Here is an 18449-nt window from a genome sequence, read left to right as displayed (position 1 = left end):
CAGGGCCCAGTTGACCGGTGAGAGTGTTGCTGGTGTCCCCCGCCGCCCAATACTGTGGTTTTATGTAGATGGATCCATCGACTCTCATGAGCATGATCAGGAAAGTCACAATTAACGATCTGAATTCAACAAAAGGAAAAGGAAAAGGAAAAGGAAAAGGAAAAGGAAAAATGTTTATGATCATGAAAAATGTTTTATGTCATGTCATGTTGAGGAAAAAGGGAAAATGTTAAGGTTTATGATTGCATGTCATGAAAAAGTATTTTATGAAAATGTTTATGTTTAAAGTTTTATGCATCATGAAAATATTTACAAAAATGTTTATGTTTATGCATCTTCATGAAAATGATATTTTAAGTACAAATATTTTTCACCGTTATATGTTGACTGTATTACGTATTACTCGTTATCAAGATTATGGTGTGTTGAGTCTTTAGACTCACTAGGTGTGATGGATGCAGGTGGTATTGAGGGAGGACTTGATGAGTGATTTGACTGGACTGAAGGCGCACATAACCCGAGGACCAGCGCTACATTTTCCGCATTATGCTTTATGATTTTATTTAAAGATTTTAAGACGATTTACTTATGCTTTTGAGAGATTTTGAGAGGTTTAGTATGGGCTTTACTTTTCAAATTTATTGCTTTTTATGTTTGGTAATCATGCGACGATTTTATTTTATGACCATTGCACTTGATTTTTAAAATGCTAGATGGTTGGTATTTTATTTTAAGGGTTAAAATATTTTATAAAAATATTTTAGTGAAAGCCGAAAATTTTAGAGAGAGGAAAAAAAAAATTTCTAGTACTTTTAAAGCAATAAAAAGAGCAGGACGTTTCACTAACCGAGACACGAAATGAGATAGCGTGTGAAAATGGATGTGCGAGGACAGTAGCATCGACGCACATGCGCGACCGGATGCGCGCACATGCGCCAAACAGGCAGAAGACCTCGCGCATATGCGCGGAAGATGTCACGCATATGTGCGAAGCCTATGCGAGTGACTCCAGAGGGTCTCGCGCATATGCGTGGAGATGAGTCGCGCATATGCGCGAGGCGATGTACAGGATATGCGCGGAGACCGAGTGTCTCGCGCATATGCGCCGATTGGGGTCGCGCATATGCGCGAGACGTGTTTTATGAAGAAGTGAGCCACTTGCCTTGCATACACGAAATATGTATGTATATATATATAAACATACAAACGGTAATCCTCAGAAGGAAAAAGAAAGAAAGGAATGGAAGAAGCAGCTTCTGCTTTTGATCGAGATTTATGAAAAATCCGTCCGTCTGTTTTTGAATCCGACTTCAGTACTGTGTTCCAATCAACGCATGCTACAACTGGACGTAAGTTTTGTTACGTTTAGACATGTTCTGAAATTATGATGTTGTCAGAATTAAATGGAATTCATATATGATGTTCTTGACACGTTAGACATCATAGAATCGAAGTCAGATTAAAGAATAGACTGTTTATGAAATTGTTATGAATTTCAGAGTTGATTTAGTTGAGATTCTATACCAGAATTGTGTTATTATTCAGATTATGAGTTGTACTGATACTGGTTATGAATTCTTATATTATATCTGTGATGTTGAGATAGACGGGGTTATCGTGACTGTATTGTTATGCCGTCGAAACATCAGTAGATTGATATTGATCAGATTCAGTATTGATTTAGATTGATCAGATTCAGTAATGATTTCGATTGTATCGTGATATCGTTGATATTAATTAGATTGTGCCTTGTTCAGATATGGATCACATTATGTATTGGTTTGAGTATTGATCAGAACAAGTCTTGAATTTATTTATATACTAATATTGTATTTATGCGATTGTCATTGCCAGACTGGTTATGGACAGATTGGAATATGAGACTTCGTCTTCGTCGGATCGAGAAGATAAAGGTATAAATAAATGTTGATTCGGGATTGCACAACTCGAGTTAGGTTTGACTTGAGTTTCCCAAAATCACATACTTTACCTTATTGCATTGATATTTGCAGATTATCATATTGATATGTTTAGTCTATTGAATTATAGCAGAGCCAGAGTTTGAGTCTAGGGCAGATCAGCCTAGCTAGGGCAGAATCGCCGAGTCTTTGTCAGAACCGCGTAGACTCTAGACTTACGGTGTATCGATGAGCTTAGATGTAGATCGACGTCTATTGTAGACTTTCGATACAGCATACCAAAGTCTAAATTAGATCGGGATCCCTAGATTAGAATAAGAGATGAGTCGAGTCTTAGATATCGAGACTAGAACTTGATTTACAGATTCGTATTGGTTTATGTTTCGTAGATTACGATTCATGTTTTATTTACAGATTGGTATTGATACATGTTATTGACTATGCTACATGTGATAAGATATAATTCATGCTTTTATGTTAATTCAGTTAATTGCATGTATACATTATTTATACTGGGATTAATTCTTACCGGAGTATCCGGCTGTTGTCTTGTTTGTATGTGTGCATGACAACAGGAGGGACAGGATCAGGGTCAAGAGGATGATGAGAGATCGAGATTAGAGTGGTGATTCCGGTCTTGGATGTAGACTTGGTTTAATACTTGAAATTTATTAGTTAAACCTTAGACTAGTTTGAATAATTGTTGTACATTATTGTACTTTTATACTGAGATGTATATTAGTTAATTCCATTACGTTCCGCACTTACATTTTAAAAAAAGAAAAATTTTTAGACCCTGATTATCTTAATTGATAATTAAATCCCAAAGATGATTAAGAAGATGATTAGCGTCCGGGTCCCCACATTAGTCCTGGTATGATCGCACCCGACATTGAGTGGGATGTATATTCTTATATCCCTCGAGTACGTGCGGAGGAGGCGGCGATGGACAACACGCGGCACTGCTCTTGCCCAATCAGAACCATGAAGTTAAGCATTCTAGCGCGATGGCAGATCTAGGATGGTTGACCACCCTGGGAAGTCCTCGTGTCGCGACCGTTTACGTAAATTATGGATAAAAAAGTCGAAATAATTGTTTTTAATGAGTTAACCATCTCCTGAGTAATCTGCGTCATACCCTTCCGCACAGAACAGGCTCACGACAACAAAAATAGCTAAATTTTCCCAGAAAATAGAAAAAAATAAGAAGAAAAAAATAGCGAATGTAAAACTATTATTATGCCTGAGATACAATAAAATGGAAACGGAATCGAATTTCGAAATTCCTAAATGGATTTCTCGAGGAAACAGAAGCTTAACAGAAGTGGAAAATCGTAAATTAGAGGGTCTTAGAGAATGAATTCGGCTAAAATCTCGCCAGCTCATTGCGGAGTAATGAGTCTTGTTCGTTTGCCCGTTTACAATCAAATTAGGCTACAATTTGGTCCAAATCCGGCAGTGCCCGAGCTACGTTGATTTCACATGTCTTATCTGGTCCCGATCGAGATTCAGATGATTTGAGCCAAAAAACGTCTGTCAACAAGTAATCAAAAATAGAAAAACACGAAAAAGGCGTGCAACACGAGGACTTCCGAGGGGGTCACCCATCCTAGTACTGCTCTTGCCCAAGCACACTTAACTTCGTAGTTCTGATGGGATCCTGTGCATTAGTTCAGGTATGATCACACACGACATTGAGTGGGATGTTTATTCTTATAACCCTCGAGTACGTGTGGAGTGGGCGGCGATGGACAACACGCAGCACTGCTCTCGCCCAATCAGAACCATGAAGTTAAGCGTTCTAGCGTGGTGGCAGAGCTAGGATGGGTGACCTCTCTGGGAAGTCCTCGTGTAGCGACCGTTTACGTAAATTATGGATAAAACAGTCGAAATAATTGTTTTTATTGAGTTAACAGTCTCCGGAGTAATCTACGTCATACCCTTCCGCATAGAACCGGTTCACGACAACAAAAATCGTTAAATGTTCCCAGAAAATAGAAAAAAAAAAATAAGAAGAAGAAAATAGCAAATGTAAAGCTATTATTATGCCTGTGATACGATAAAATGGAATCGGAATCGAATTTCGGTTTTCTTAAACGGATTTCTAGAGGAAACGGATGCTTAACAGAAGCGGAAAATCGCAAATTAGAAGGTCTTAGAGAAGGAATTCGGCTAAAATCTCGCCAGCTCATTGCGGAATAAAGATTTTCGTTCGTTTGCCCGTTTAAAATCAAATTAGGCTACAATTTTGTCCAAATCCGGCAGTTCCCGGGCTACGTTGATTTCACATGTCTTATCTGGTCCCGATCGAGATTCAGATGATTTGAGCCGAAAATCGTCTGTCAACAAGTAATCAAAAATAGAAAAACACGAAAAGGGGTGCAACAAGAGGACTTCCAGGGGGTCACCCATCCTAGTACTGCTCTCGCCCAAGCACACTTAACTTAAGAGTTCTGATGGGATCCGGTGCATTAGTGCTGGTATGATCACACCCGACATTGAGTGGGATGTTTATTCTTATATCCCTCGAGTACGTGTGGAGCGGGCGGCGATTGACAACACGCGGCACTGCTCTCGCCCAATCAGAACCATGAAATTAAGCGTTCTGGCGCGATGGGAGAGCTAGGATGGGTGACCTCCCTGGGAAGTCCTCGTGTCGCAAAAGTTTACGTAAATTATGGCTAAAACAGTCGAAATAATTGTTTTTAATGAGTTAACCGTCTCCAGAGTAATCTGTGTCGTACCCTTTCACACAGAACCGGCTCACGACATCAAAAATCGCTAAATATTACCAGAAAATATAAAAAAACATAAGAATAAAAAAATAGCACTAGACTTGATTGTTGTAGGTCTTGATGAGGTCGAGACCGAGGGCGGGGACCAGTGAGATAGCTTGGGTCGGCAATAGTAGGAACCCGAGAACCTCATTTATCAGTTTATTTTTCATTTTTACGCAAACTAATTTTTATCGCGATGAATTATTTTAAGTTGTTGTTTTGAAACAGATATTTACTTCCGGTGCTATTTCGACATTTAAAACTTTTATTCCGCTGTTGCATTAAGCATTAAAAATTTTATTCAGTTTATTTTATGAATGAGGCATTTTATTTATTTAAAAAGAAAATTTCAAAATTTTCAAGTACGAATTTCGGGTCTCTACAACTGCTCTTGCCCAAGCACGCTTAACTTTGGAGTTCTGATGGGATTCGGTGTATTAGTGCTGGTATGTTCGCACCCGACATTGAGTGGGATGTTTATACTTATACCCCTCGAGTACGTGTGGACCGGGCGGCGATGGACAACACGCGGCTCTGCTCTCGCCCAATCAGAACCTTGAATTTAAGCGTTCTGGCGCGATGGCAGAGCTAGGATGGGTGACCTCCCTGGGAAGTCCTCGTGTCGCGACCGTTTACGTAGATTATGGATAAAACAGTCAAAATAATTGTTTTTAATGAGTTAACCGTCTCCGGAGTAATGTGCGTCATACCCTTCCGCACAAAACCGGCTCACGACAACAAAAATCGCTAAATGTTCACAGAAAATAGAAAAAAAATAAGAATAAAAAAATAGCGAAGAAAAGCTATTATTATGCCTGGGATACGATAAAATGGAACCGAAATCGATTTTCGAACTTCCTAAGCGGATTTCTCGAGGAAACAGAAGCTTAGCAGAAGCGGAAAATCGCAAATTAGAGGGTCTTAGAGAAGGAATTCGGCTAAAATCTCGCCAGCTCATTGCGGAGTAACGAGACTCGATCGTTTGCCCGTTTACAATCAAATTAGCCTACAATTTTGTCCAAATCCGACAGTGCCCGAGCTACGTTGATTTCACATGTCTTATCTGGTCCCGATCGAGATTCAAATTATTTGAGCCGAAAATTGTCTGTCAACAAGTAATCAAAAATATAAAAACACGAAATAGGGTGCAACACGGGGAGTTCCCAGGGGTCACCCTTCCTAGTACTGCTCTCGCCCAAGCTTGCTTAACTTCGGAGTTCTGATGGGATCCGGTGCATTAGTGCTGGTATAATCGCAATAGACATTGAGTGGGATGTTTATTCTTATATCCCTCGAGTACGTGTGGAGCGTGCGGTGATGGACAACACGCGGCAATGCTCTCGCCCAATCAGAACCATGAAGTTAAGCGTTCTGGCGCGATGGCAGAGCTAGGATGGGTGACCTCCCTGGGAAGTCCTCATGTCGCGACCGTTTACGTAAATTATGTATAAAACAGTTGAAATAATTGTTTTTAATGAGTTAACCGTTTCCGGAGTATTCTATGTCATATCCTTCCGCACAGAACCGGCTCACGACAACAAAAATCGCTAAATGTTCCCAAAAAATAGAAAAAAAATAAGAAGAAGAAAATTGAGAATGTAAAGCTATTATTATGCCTGGGATACGATAAAATGGAACCGGAATCGAATTTCAAACTTCCTAAGCGGATTTCTAGAGGAAACGGAAGCTTAACAGAAGCGGAAAATCGCAAATTAGAGGGTCTTAGAGAAGGAATTAGGATAAAATCTCGTCATCTCATTGCGGAGTAATGAGTTTCGTTCGTTTGCCCGTTTACAATCAAATTAGCATACAATTTTGTTAAAATCCGGCAGTGCCCGAGCTACGTTGATTTCACATGTTTTATCTGGTCCCGTTTACAATCAAATTAGGCTACAATTTTGTCCAAATCCGGCAGTGCCCGAGCTACGTTGATTTCACGTCTTATCTGGTCCCGATCGAGATTCAGATGATTTGAGCCGAAAATCGTCTGTCAACAAGTAATAAAAAAAACACGAAAAGGGGTGCAACACGAGGACTTCCAGGGGGTTACCCATCCTAGTACTGCTCTCACCCAAGCACGCTTAACTTCGGAGTTCTGATGGGTGACCTCCCTAGAAAGTCCTCGTGATGCGACCGTTTACGTAAATTATGGATAAAACTGTCGAAATAATTTTTTTTAATAAGTTAACCATCTCTGGACTAATCTACGTCATATCCTTCCGCACAGAACCGGCTCACGACAACAAAAATCGCTAAATGTTCCCAGAAAATAGAAAAAAAAATATGAAGAAGAAAATAGCGAATGTAAAGCTAATATTATGCCTGGGATACGATAAAATGGAACCGGAAACGAATTTCAAACTTCGTAAGTGGATTTCTCGAGGAAACAGAATCTTAACAGAAGCGGAAAATCGCAAATTAGAGGGTCTTAGAGAAGGAATTCGGCTAAAATCTTGCCAGCTCATTGCGGAGTAACGAGTCTCGTTCGTTTGCCCGTTTACAATCAAATTAGCCTACAATTTTCTCCAAATCCGACAGTGCCCGAGCTACGTTGATTTCACATGTCTTATCTGGTCCCGATCTTGATTCAGATGATTTGAGCAAAAAATCGTCTGTCAACAAGTAATCAAAAATAGAAAAACACGAAATGGGGTGCAACACGAGGAATTCCCTAGGGGTCAGCCATCCTACTATTGCTCTCGCCCAAGCACGCTTAACTTCAGAGTTCTGATGGGATCCAGTGCATTAGTGCTGGTTCGATAGCATCCGACATTGAGTGGGATGTTTATTCTTACATCCCTAGAGTTTGTGTGGAGCGGGCGACGATGGACAACGCGCGGCACTGCTCTCGCCTAATCATAACCATGAAGTTAAGCGTTCGGGCGCGATGGCAGAGCTAGGATGGGTGACCTCCCTTGAATGTCCTCGTGTCACGACCGTTTACGTAAATTATGGATAAAACAATCGAAATAATTGTTTTTATTGAGTTAACCGTCTCAAGAGTAATCTGCGTCATACCCTTCCGCACAGAACCGGCTCACGACAACAAAAATCGCTAAATGTTCCCAAAAAATAAAAAAAAAATAAGAAAAAGAAAATAGCGAATGAAAAGCTATTATTATGCCTGGGATACGATAAAATGGAACCGGAATTGAATTTCGAACTTCCTAAGCGGATTTCTTGAGGAAACGGAAGCTTAACAGAAGCGTAAAATCGCAAATTTGAGGGACTTAGAGAAGGAATTCGGCTAAAATCTTGCCATCTCATTGCGGAGTAACGAGTCTCGTTCGTTTGCCCGTTTACAATCAAATTAGCCTACAATTTTGTCCAAATCCGGCAGTGCACGAGCTACGTTTATTTCACATGTCTTATCTGGTCTCGATCGAGATTCAGATGATTTGAGCCGAATATCGTCTGTCAACAAGCAATCAAAAATAGAAAAACACGAAAAAGGGTGCAACACAAGGACTTCCTGGGGTCACCCATCCTAGTACTGCTCTTGCCCAAGCACGCTTAACTTCGGAGTTCTGATGGATCCGGTGCATTAGTGCTGGAATGATCGCAACCGACATTGAGTAGGATGTTTATTCTTATATCCCTCGAGTACGTGTGGAACGGGCGATGATGGACAACACGCGGCACTGCTCTCGCCCAATCAGAACCATGAAGTTAAGCGTTCTGGCGCGAATGCAGAGCTAGGATGGGTGACCTCCCTGGGAAGTCCTCGTGTCGCGACCCTTTACGTAAATTATGGATAAAACAGTCAAAATACTTGTTTTTAATTAGTTAACCGTCTCTGGAGTAATCTGCGTCATACCCTTCCGCACAGAACCGGCTCATGACAACAAAAATCACTAAATGTTTCCAGAAAATATAAAAAAAATAAGAAGGAGAAAATAGCAAATGTAAATCCGTTATTATTCCTAGGATACGATAAAATGGAACCAGAATCGAATTTCGGACTTCCTAGGCGGATTTCTCGAGGAAACGGAAGCTTAACAGAAGCCTAAAATCTCAAATTAGAGGGTATTAGAGAAGAAAGTCGGCTAAAATCTTGCCAGCTCATTGCGGAGTAAGGAGTCTCGTTCGTTTGCCCGTTTACAATCAAATTAGCCTACAATTTTCTCCAAATCCGGCAGTGCCCGAGCTCCGTTGATTTCTCATGACTTATCTGGTCCCGATCGAGATTCAGATGATTTGAGCCAAAAATCTTCTGTCAACAAGTAAACAAAAATAGAAAAACACGAAATGGGGTGCAACACGTGGAATTCCCTAGGGGTCAGCCATCCTAGTACTGCTCTCACCAAGCACGCTTAACTTCAGAGTTCTGATGGGATCCGGTGCATTAGTGCTGGTATGATCGCACCCGACATTGAGTGGGATGTTTATTCTTATATCCCTCGAGTATGTGTGGAGCGGGCGGCGATGGACAAAACGCGGCACTGCTCTCGCCCAAACAGAACCATGAAGTTAAGCGTTCTGGCGCGATGGCAGAGCAAGGATGGGTGACCTCCCTCGAAAGTCCTCGTGTCGCGATCGTTTACGTAAATTATGGATAAAACAATTGAAATAAGTGTTTTTAATGAGTTAATCGTCTCTGGAGTAATCTGCGTCATACCCTTCCGCACAGAACCGGCTCACAACAACAAAAATCGCTAAATGTTCCCAGAAAATAGAAAAAAAAAGAAGAAGAAAATAGAGAATGTAAAGCTGTTATTATGCCTGGGATACGATAAAATGGAACCGGAATCGAATTTCGGACTTCCTAAACGGATTTCTCAAGGAATCGTCTGTCAACAAGTAATCAAAAATAGAAAACACGAAAAGGGGTGCAACACGAGGACTTTCCAGGGGGCCACCCATCCTAGTACTGCTCTCGCCCAGGCACGCTTAACTTCGGAGTTCTGATGGGATCCGGTGCATTAGTACTGGTATGATCGCACCCGACATTGAGTGGGATGTTTATTCTTATATCTTTCGAGTACGTGTGGAGCGGGCGGCGAGGGACAACACGCGGCACTGCTCTCGCCCAATCAGAACCTTGAAGTTAAGCTTTCTGGCGCGATGGCAGAGCTAGGATGGGTGACCTCGTTGGTCAGTCCTCGTGTCGCGACCGTTTACGTAAAATATGGCTAAAACAGTCGAAATAATTGTTTTTAATGAGTTAATCATCTCTGGAGTAATCTGCGTCATACCCTTCCGCACAGAAGCGGCTCACAACAACAAAAATCGCTTAATGTTCCAAGAAAATAGAAAAAAATAAGAAGAAAAAAATTGCAAATGTAAAGCTATTATTATGCCTGGATACGATAAAATAGAACCGGAATCGAATTTCGGACTTCCTAAACGGATTTCTCGACGAAGCGCAAGCTTAACTGAAGCAGAAAATCACAAATTAGAGGGCCTTAGAGAAAAAATTCGGCTTAAATCTCGCCAGCTCATTGCGGAGTAATGAGTCTCGTTCGCTTGCCCGTTACCAATCAAATTAGGCTACAATTTTGTCCAAATCCGGCAGTGCCCGAGCCACGTTGATTCACATGTCTTATCTGGTCTCGATCGAGATTCAGATGATTTGAGCCGAAAATCGTCTGTCAACAAGTAATCAAAAATAGAAAAACACGAAAAGGGGTGCAACACGAGGACTTCCCAAGGGGTCACCCATCCTAGTACTTCTCTCGTCCAAGCACGCTTAACTTTGGAGTTCTGATGGGATCCGATGCATTAGTGCTGGTATGATCGCACCTGACATTGAGTGGGATGTTTATTCTTATATTCCTCGAGTACCTGTGGAGCGGGCGGGATGGACAACACGCGGCACTGCTCTCGCCCAATCAAAACCATGAAGTTAAGCGATCTGGCGCGATGGCAGAGCTAGGATGGGTGACCTCCCTAGGCATTCCTCGTGTCGCGACCGTTTACGTAAATTATTGATAAAATAGTCGAAATAATTGTTTTTAATGAGTTAACCGACTTCGGAGTAATCTGCTCTCATACCCTTCTGCACAGAACCGGCTCACGACAACAAAAATCGCTAAATGTTCCCAAAAAATAAAAAAAAAATAAGAAGAAGAAAATAGCGAATGTAAAGCTATTATTATACCTGGGATACGATAAAATGGAACCGGACTCGAATTTCGAACTTCCTAAGCGGATTTCTCGAGGAAACGGAAGCTTAACAGAAGCGGAAAATCGCAAATTAGAGGGTCTTCGAGAAAGAATTCGGCTAAACTCTCGCCTGCTCATTGCGGACTAATGAGTCTCGTTCGTTTGCCCATTTACAATAAAATTAGGCTAAAAATTTGTCCAAATCCGGCAGTGCCCGAGCTACGTTGATTTCACATGTTTTATTTGGTCCCTATCGAGATTCAGAGGATTTGAGCCAAAAATCGTCTGTCTATAAGTAATCAAAAATAGAAAAACACGAAAAGGGGTGCAACACGAGGACTTCCCAGGGGGTCACCCATCCTAGTACTGGTCTCGCCCAAGCACGCTTGACTTCGGAGTTCTGATGGGATCCGTTGCATTAGTGCTGGTATGATCGCACTGGACATTGAGTGGGATGTTTATTCTTATATCCCTCGAGTACGTGTGGAGCTGGCGGCGATGGAGAACACGCGGCACTGCTCTCGCCCAATCAGAACCATGAAGTTAAGCGTTCTGGCGCGATGGCAGAGCTAGGGTGGGTCACCGCCCGGGAAGTCCTCGGATCGCGACTGTTTACGTAAATTATGGCTAAAACAGTCGAAATAATTGTTTTTAATGAGTTAACCGTCTCCGGAGTCATCTGCGTCATACCCTTCCGTACAGAACTTGCTCACGACAACAAAAATTTCTAAATTTTTCCAGAAAATAGAAAAAAATAAGAATAAGAAAATAGCGAATGTAAAGCTATTATTATGCCTAGGATACTATAAAATGGAACCGGAATCAAATTTCGAACTTCCTAAGCGGATTTCTCGAGGAAACGGAATCTTAACAGAAGCGGAAAATCGCAAATTAGAGGGTCATAGAGAAAGAATTCGGCTAAATTCTCGCCAGCTCATTGCGGAGTAATGAATCTCGTTCGTTTACCCGTTTACAATCAAATTAGACTACAATTTTGTCCAAATACGGCAGTGCCCGAGCTACGTTGATTTCACATGTCTTATCTGGTCTCGATCGAGATTCAGATGATTTGAGCCGAAAATCGTCTGTCAACAAGTAATCAAGAATAGAAAAACACGAAAAGGGGTGCAACACGAGGAATTCTCAATGGGTCATCCATCCTAGTACTGCTCTCGCCCAAGCACTCTTAACTTTGGAGTTCTGATGGGATCCGGTGCATTAGTGCTGGTATGATCGCACCCGACATTGAGTGGGATGTTTATTCTTATATCCCTTGAGTACGTGCGGAGCGGGCGGCAATGGACAACATGCGGCACTGCTCTCACCCAATCAGGACCATGAAGTTAAGCGTCCTGGCGCGATGGCAGAACGAGGATGGGTGACCTCCCTGGGCAGTCCTCGTGTCGGGACCGTTTACGTAAATTATGGATTAAAAAGTCGAAATAATTGTTTTTAATGAGTTAACCGTCTCCAGAGTAATTTTCGTCATACCCATCCGCACATAACCGGCTCACGACAACAAAAATCGCTAAATGTTCCCAGAAAATAGAAAAAAAAGAAGAAGAAGAAATAGCGAATGTAAAGCTATTTTTATTCCTAGGTTACGATAAAATGGAACCGGAATCGAATTTCAAACGTCCTATGCGGATTTTTCGAGGAAACGGAACCTTAACAGAAGCAAAAAATTGCAAATTAGAGGGTCTTAGAGAAGATATTCGGCTAAACTCTCGCCAGCTCATTGCGGAGTAAGGAGTCTCTTTCGTTTGCCCGTTTACAATCAAATTAGGCTACAATTTTGTCCAAATCCGGCAGTGCCCGAGCTACGTTGATTTCACATGTTTTATCTGGTCCCGATCGAGATTCAGATGATTTGAGCCGAAAATCGTATGTCAACAAGTAATAAAAACTAGAAAAACACAAAAAAGGGTGAAACACGAGGACTTCCCAGGGGGTCACCCATCCTAGTACTGCTCTCGCCCAAGCACGGTTAACTTCGAAGTTCTGATGGGATCCGGTGCATTAGTGCTGGTATGATCGTACCCGACATTGAGTGGGATGTTTATTCTTATATCCCTCGAGTACGTGTGGAGCGGGCGATGGACAACAGGCGGCACTGCTCTCACCCAATCAAAACCATGAAGTGAAGCGCGATGGCAGAGCTAGGATGGGTGACCTCCCTGGGCAGTCCTCGTGTTGTGACCATTTACGTAAATTATGGATAAAACAGTCGAAATAATTGTTTTTAATGAGTTAACCGTCTCCGGAGTAATCTGCGTCATACCATTCCGCACAGAATCGGCTCACGACAACAAAAATCGCTAAATGTTCCCAGAAAATAGAAAAAAAAATAAGAAGAAGAAATAGCGAATGTAAAGCTATTATTATTCTTAGGATACGATAAAATGGAATCGGAATCGAATTTCAAACTTCCTATGCGGATTTCTCGAGGAAACGGAAGCTTAACAGAAGCGGAAAATAGCAAATTAGAGGGTCTTAGAAAAGGAATTCGGCTAAACTCTCGCGAGCTCATTGCGGAGTAAGGAGTGTCGTTCGTTTGCCCGTTTACAATCAAATTAGGCTACAATTTTGTCCAAATCCGGCAATACCCGAGCTACGTTTATTTCACATGTTTTATCTAGTCCTGATCGAGATTCAGATGATTTGAGCCGAAATTCGTCTGTCAACAAGTAATTAAAAATGGAAAAACACGAAAAGGGGTGCAACACGAGGACTTCCTAGGGGGTCACCCATCCTAGTACTGCTCTCGCCCAAGCACGCTTAACTTCAGCCGAAAATCGTCTGTCAACAAGTATTCAAAAATAGAAAAACACATAGGGTTCATCACGAGGACATCCCAGGGGGTCTCCCATCCTAGTACTGATCTCGCCCAAGCACGCTTAACTTCGGAGTTCTAATGATCCGGTGCATTAGGGCTGGTATGATCGCACCCTACATTGAGTGGGATGTTTATTCTTATATCCCTCGAGTACGTGTGGAGCGGGCGGCGATGGACAACATGCGGCACTGCTCTCGCCCAATCAGAACCACGAAGTGAAGCGTTCTGGCGCGATGACAGAGCTAGGATGGGTGACCTCCCTTTGCATTCCTTGTGTCGCGACCGTTTACGTAAATTATGGCTAAAACAGTCGAAATAATTGTTTTGAATGAGTTAACCATCTCCAGAATAATCTGCGTCATACCCTTCCGCACAGAACCGGCTCACGACAACAAAAATCGCTAAATGTTCCCAGAAAGTAGAAAAAAATAAGAAGAAGAAAATAACGAATGTAAAGCTATTATTATGTTTGGGATAGGATAAAATGGAACCAGAATCGAATTTCGAACTTCCTAACCGGATTTCTCGAGGAAACGGAAGCTTAACAGAAGCGGAAAATGGCAAATTAGAGGGTCTTAGAGAAAGAATTCGGCTAAACTCTCGCCAGCTCATTGCGGAGTAATGAGTCACGTTCGTTTGCCCGTTTACAATCTAATTAGGCTACAATTTTGTCCAAATCCGGCAGTGCCCGAGCTACGTTGATTTCACAAGTTTTATCTGGTCCTGAACGAGATTCAGATGATTTGAGCCAAAATTCGTCTGTCAACAAGTAATTAAAAATGAAAAAACACGAAAAGGGGTGCAACACGAGGACTTACTAGGGGGTCACCCATCCTAGTACTGCTCTCGCCCATGCACGCTTAACTTCAGCCGAAAATCTTTTGTCAACAAGTAATCAAAAATAGAAAAACACGAAAAAGGATGCATCACAAGGACATTCCAGGGGGTCACCCATCCTAGTACTGCTCTCGCCCAAGCACGCTTAACTTCGGAGTTCTGATGGGATGCGGTGCATTATTGCTGGTATGATCGCACCCGACATTGAGTGGGATGTTTATTCTTATATCCTTCGAGTACATGTGGAGCGGGCGATGGACAACACGCGGCACTGCTCTCACCCAATGAGAACCATGAAGTGAAGCGTCCTGGCGCGAAGGCGGAGCGAGGATGGGTGACCTCCCTGGGCTGTCCTCGTGTCGCAATCGTTTACGTAAATTATGGATAAAACAGTAGAAATAATTGTTTTTAATGAGTTAACCGTCTACGGAGTAATCTGCTTCATACCTTTCCGCACAGAACCGGCTCACGACAACAAAAATCGCTAAATGTTCCCAGAAAATAGAAAAAAAAATAAGAAGAAGAAAATAGCGAATGTAAAGCTATTATTTTGCCTGGGATACGATAAAATGGAACAAAAATCGAATTTCGAACTTCCTAAGCGGATTTCTCGAGCAAACGGAAGCTTCACAGAAGCGGAAAATCGAAAATTAGAGGGTCTTAGAGAAGGAATTCGGCTAAAATCTCGCCAGCTCATTGCGGAGTAATGAGTCTCGTTCGTTTGCCCGTTTACAATCAAATTAGGCAACAATTTTGTCCAAATCCGGCAGTGCCCGAGCTACGTTGATTTCACATGTCTTATTTGGTCCCAGTCGAGATTCAGATGATTTGAGCCGAAATTCGTCTGTCAACAAGTAATTAAAAATGGAAAACACGAAAAGGGGTGCAACACGAGGACTTCCTAGGGGGTCACCCATCCTAGTACTGCTCTCGCCCAAGCACGCTTAACTTCAGCCAAAAATCGTCTGTCAACAAGTAATCAAAAATAGAAAAACACGAAAAGGCGTGCAACACGAGGACTTTCTAGGGGGCCACCCATCCTGGTACTGCTCTCGCCCAGGCACGCTTAACTTCGGAGTTCTGATGGGATCCGGTGCATTAGTGCTGGTATGATTGCACCCGACATTGAGTGGGATGTTTATTCTTATATCTTTCGAGTACGTGTGGAGCGGGCGGCGAGGAACAACACGCGGCGCCGAACACTCTGCCCGGTACTCGGCTTGTTATCCATTGGCGCTCGGGCGGTAATTTTCTACCGCTCGGGCGCCACAGGTTCTGCCCGAATGGTATTCTTATTGAACACTGGCGCTCGGGCGGTCATTTCCTACCGCTCGGGCTCCAACAGTTCTGTCCAAACATTGTACTTTTCATATGTTTTGCCCAATCTGGTCTCGAAATGGCCCGGCTATAATCACCTCAATTCTTAATCAATAATCTTAGATTAACAGAATCAAAATCTCGGGCATTACATTTCTCCCCCCCTAAGATTTGATTTCGTCCCCGAAATCACAGGCAATCAAATTAGATATCAGAAAGAAATGTATAGCATAAGCTGAATCAAAATACTCACATCAGTGAAATAACTCAGGAAATCTCTGTCTCATATCAGACTCGGTTTCCCAAGTAGCTTTATCGATGTCATGACGACTCCACTGAATCTTCACAAGTGGAATAGTCTTCGTTCTGAGCTACTTTTCTTTACGATCAATAATCTGAATAGGTTTTTCGAAATAGCTCAATGTCTCATTCAATTTAACTTCGTCTGGTTGAATCATATTTGAAGTATCTTGCATGTACTTCTACCATAAAACTACATGAGAGACATCATGTATTCCGGATAATGAAAGCGGTAAAGTGAGTCGATAGGCACGATCTCCTATCTTCTCAAGAATCTCATACGGCCCAATCTATCGTGGAGACAACTCCCCTTTCTTGCCAAATCGGACAATTCATCTGAAAGGTGAAATTTTCAAAAATACTCGGTTTCCAGCCTCAAATACCAACGGTCGTCGTCGGACATTGGCATATTTGGCTTGTCTGTCTTGGGCTGCCTTCATTTTCTTCTGAATCGGCTTCACTTTTTCAGTCATATCTCTGATCATGCCAGGTCGATATCAGGAACCTCAGAGATATCATCCCAATAAAGAGGGGATCAACATTTCATTTCGTACAACGCTTCGAAAGAAGTCATTTCAATACTTGTCTGATAGCTGTGGTTGTACGATAATTCACAAATGACAATAAATCATGTCAACTAGTGCTAAAATCCAGCACTACAGTTCTTGGATATTCTCCAGTATCCGGATAGTTTGCTCCGACTATCCGTCAATCTATAGACGATAGGTGAAGGAGTTTATAATATATTCTGCCAAAAATACAAAATCAACCGAAAATCATGGTATGATATAGTCAATTTTGGCATTCAATGCAGTCTAATCACTCTTCTGACATAACTCTTGATCGTCTGATCTTATCTGTACATCATCCTGTACACCTAATATATGCATATTCAAGCATTCTATCAATTATAATCATAATCACATCGCATCACAGTCTTAGGAAAATTTCGATAGTTTCGTCACCAATCCATAGAAATGTACTCTCATTTCTATTTAAGTATCAATAATCGGTATAACCCATCTCCTGGTTTCTATCTTTCTGTCTTTATCTGTAGGTAATTAGACATTCCAGTACAAACTCTGTCACATCTACTCTCATCTGTTTCTATCAACATCTTTTCAACTATCAAAATGCATACTGAATAAGTTATTGCACACTATCTGGCAATATTTATCATTTTAAATTCGGAACATTTGGAACAACAGATTGGTTATTCATATACAAGGCAGTATTACTTACCTGAATCAAACCCAGATTCAAAACAACAGCAAGCTTCAATCAGATTCAAAACATCACTCATCGGTACTGATCTGCTAAACTCATAAACCGCAAATGTTTGACACTGATATCCACCTCGGCCAACTAATTCCGGTTTAACTCTGCTAAATTCAACAGATATATCATCTTCAGATATAACACACCCTGAATGTAATCTGTCTTAATCAGGATGCAATCTGTTTCTGATATCAAATCAAGGCTAAAATCAATCTCTCTGATTGGAATCGAATCAGAAGTCTTATCGGGGAAAACATTATTAACTTTCTTATCATTGGTAAATCAGCCAATGATAGACTCAACTTCAGTAAATCAACTGAATACATAAGGAGTCCCTCTGTTCCTTTCTGTAATAATCGAGTTATAGATAGTACGAATTATCAAAGGAATTCTCAATCTAGAATCCTTATCGTACACTATTCATCCCTTGGCCATCTCAGGTCCGATTTTCACCATCTTCTCGAACTAATCTAGGGTAGCTCTGTACTTGGTCAGCATATCAATATCAGTAATGCAGTCTCAAAACCAGACAACACTAGTACAATACAAGCTACCACACGATCTAACTCAATCTCATTCTCATCCTACTATAGCATACGATATTTTACAGAATTTACTGATATAAAAACTCTCCCCAACTAGTCAAGAGATACACTACAGTAGAATAAAGCTTCAACAGGCAATGCATGACTCAATGCAAATCGTTAAGAAATAAACATATGGGAAGCATCCGTATTTATCAATACAAAAGCAGGATAACTACATCAAGAACAGTTACCTGCAACATCATCATCTGGTGCTTCCTGAGCCTGCTCCTCAGTCAAAGCAAATACTCTGGCCTGCTGTCTAGGAGGCTGGCCAACTGTCTGACTTCCTCCTGGCCTCTGCTGTGACTGAGATGGTGCTGGCTGAAATGAAGGAACAGCAGCTGATCGTCTACTCCACTGTGCCGCTGATCCAGATGATTCGGCTCTCTGGGATCCTTGAGAACCCTTCTGTGGAAACACTCTGGCAAAATGTCCCTGTTGTTTGCAGAAGTGGCAACTACCAAGTACTCCTTGGCATTGCTCAGTGGAATGT

General features: G+C 41.8%; 10 non-coding genes and 4 pseudogenes across 10 annotated transcripts; all 14 read right to left on the bottom strand.

The window, feature by feature from the left end:
* Window positions 1-3490: 3490 nt before the first annotated feature.
* Window positions 3491-3609, bottom strand: LOC142510122 (5S ribosomal RNA). Its single transcript, XR_012808254.1, has one exon. It is a non-coding gene; the product is annotated as a 5S ribosomal RNA (ribosomal RNA).
* Window positions 3610-4295: 686 nt separating this feature from the next.
* On the bottom strand, window positions 4296-4413 carry LOC142508832 (5S ribosomal RNA). The gene has a single exon (XR_012807034.1). It is a non-coding gene; the product is annotated as a 5S ribosomal RNA (ribosomal RNA).
* A 1425-nt stretch (window positions 4414-5838) lies between these two features.
* Window positions 5839-5956, bottom strand: LOC142510691 (5S ribosomal RNA; annotated as a pseudogene).
* Window positions 5957-7345: 1389 nt separating this feature from the next.
* Window positions 7346-7464, bottom strand: LOC142511513 (5S ribosomal RNA; annotated as a pseudogene).
* A 683-nt stretch (window positions 7465-8147) lies between these two features.
* On the bottom strand, window positions 8148-8263 carry LOC142509712 (5S ribosomal RNA). Its single transcript, XR_012807872.1, has one exon. It is a non-coding gene; the product is annotated as a 5S ribosomal RNA (ribosomal RNA).
* Window positions 8264-8946: 683 nt separating this feature from the next.
* Window positions 8947-9064, bottom strand: LOC142508702 (5S ribosomal RNA). Its single transcript, XR_012806906.1, has one exon. It is a non-coding gene; the product is annotated as a 5S ribosomal RNA (ribosomal RNA).
* A 458-nt stretch (window positions 9065-9522) lies between these two features.
* Window positions 9523-9641, bottom strand: LOC142513937 (5S ribosomal RNA). The gene has a single exon (XR_012809858.1). It is a non-coding gene; the product is annotated as a 5S ribosomal RNA (ribosomal RNA).
* A 680-nt stretch (window positions 9642-10321) lies between these two features.
* Window positions 10322-10440, bottom strand: LOC142514877 (5S ribosomal RNA). The gene has a single exon (XR_012810752.1). It is a non-coding gene; the product is annotated as a 5S ribosomal RNA (ribosomal RNA).
* A 683-nt stretch (window positions 10441-11123) lies between these two features.
* LOC142516314 (5S ribosomal RNA) lies at window positions 11124-11242 on the bottom strand. Its single transcript, XR_012812116.1, has one exon. It is a non-coding gene; the product is annotated as a 5S ribosomal RNA (ribosomal RNA).
* A 681-nt stretch (window positions 11243-11923) lies between these two features.
* On the bottom strand, window positions 11924-12042 carry LOC142514023 (5S ribosomal RNA). The gene has a single exon (XR_012809938.1). It is a non-coding gene; the product is annotated as a 5S ribosomal RNA (ribosomal RNA).
* Window positions 12043-12724: 682 nt separating this feature from the next.
* Window positions 12725-12843, bottom strand: LOC142506528 (5S ribosomal RNA). Its single transcript, XR_012804817.1, has one exon. It is a non-coding gene; the product is annotated as a 5S ribosomal RNA (ribosomal RNA).
* A 791-nt stretch (window positions 12844-13634) lies between these two features.
* Window positions 13635-13751, bottom strand: LOC142511969 (5S ribosomal RNA; annotated as a pseudogene).
* Window positions 13752-14555: 804 nt separating this feature from the next.
* LOC142510723 (5S ribosomal RNA) lies at window positions 14556-14674 on the bottom strand (annotated as a pseudogene).
* An 802-nt stretch (window positions 14675-15476) lies between these two features.
* LOC142515813 (5S ribosomal RNA) lies at window positions 15477-15595 on the bottom strand. The gene has a single exon (XR_012811638.1). It is a non-coding gene; the product is annotated as a 5S ribosomal RNA (ribosomal RNA).
* Window positions 15596-18449: the final 2854 nt, after the last annotated feature.

The sequence above is a fragment of the Primulina tabacum genome, chromosome 10 (genome assembly GCF_025594145.1).
Source record: "Primulina tabacum isolate GXHZ01 chromosome 10, ASM2559414v2, whole genome shotgun sequence".
In the NCBI taxonomy this organism is placed as follows: domain Eukaryota; kingdom Viridiplantae; phylum Streptophyta; class Magnoliopsida; order Lamiales; family Gesneriaceae; genus Primulina; species Primulina tabacum.
This window is presented reverse-complemented; position numbering and strand designations above follow the sequence as displayed.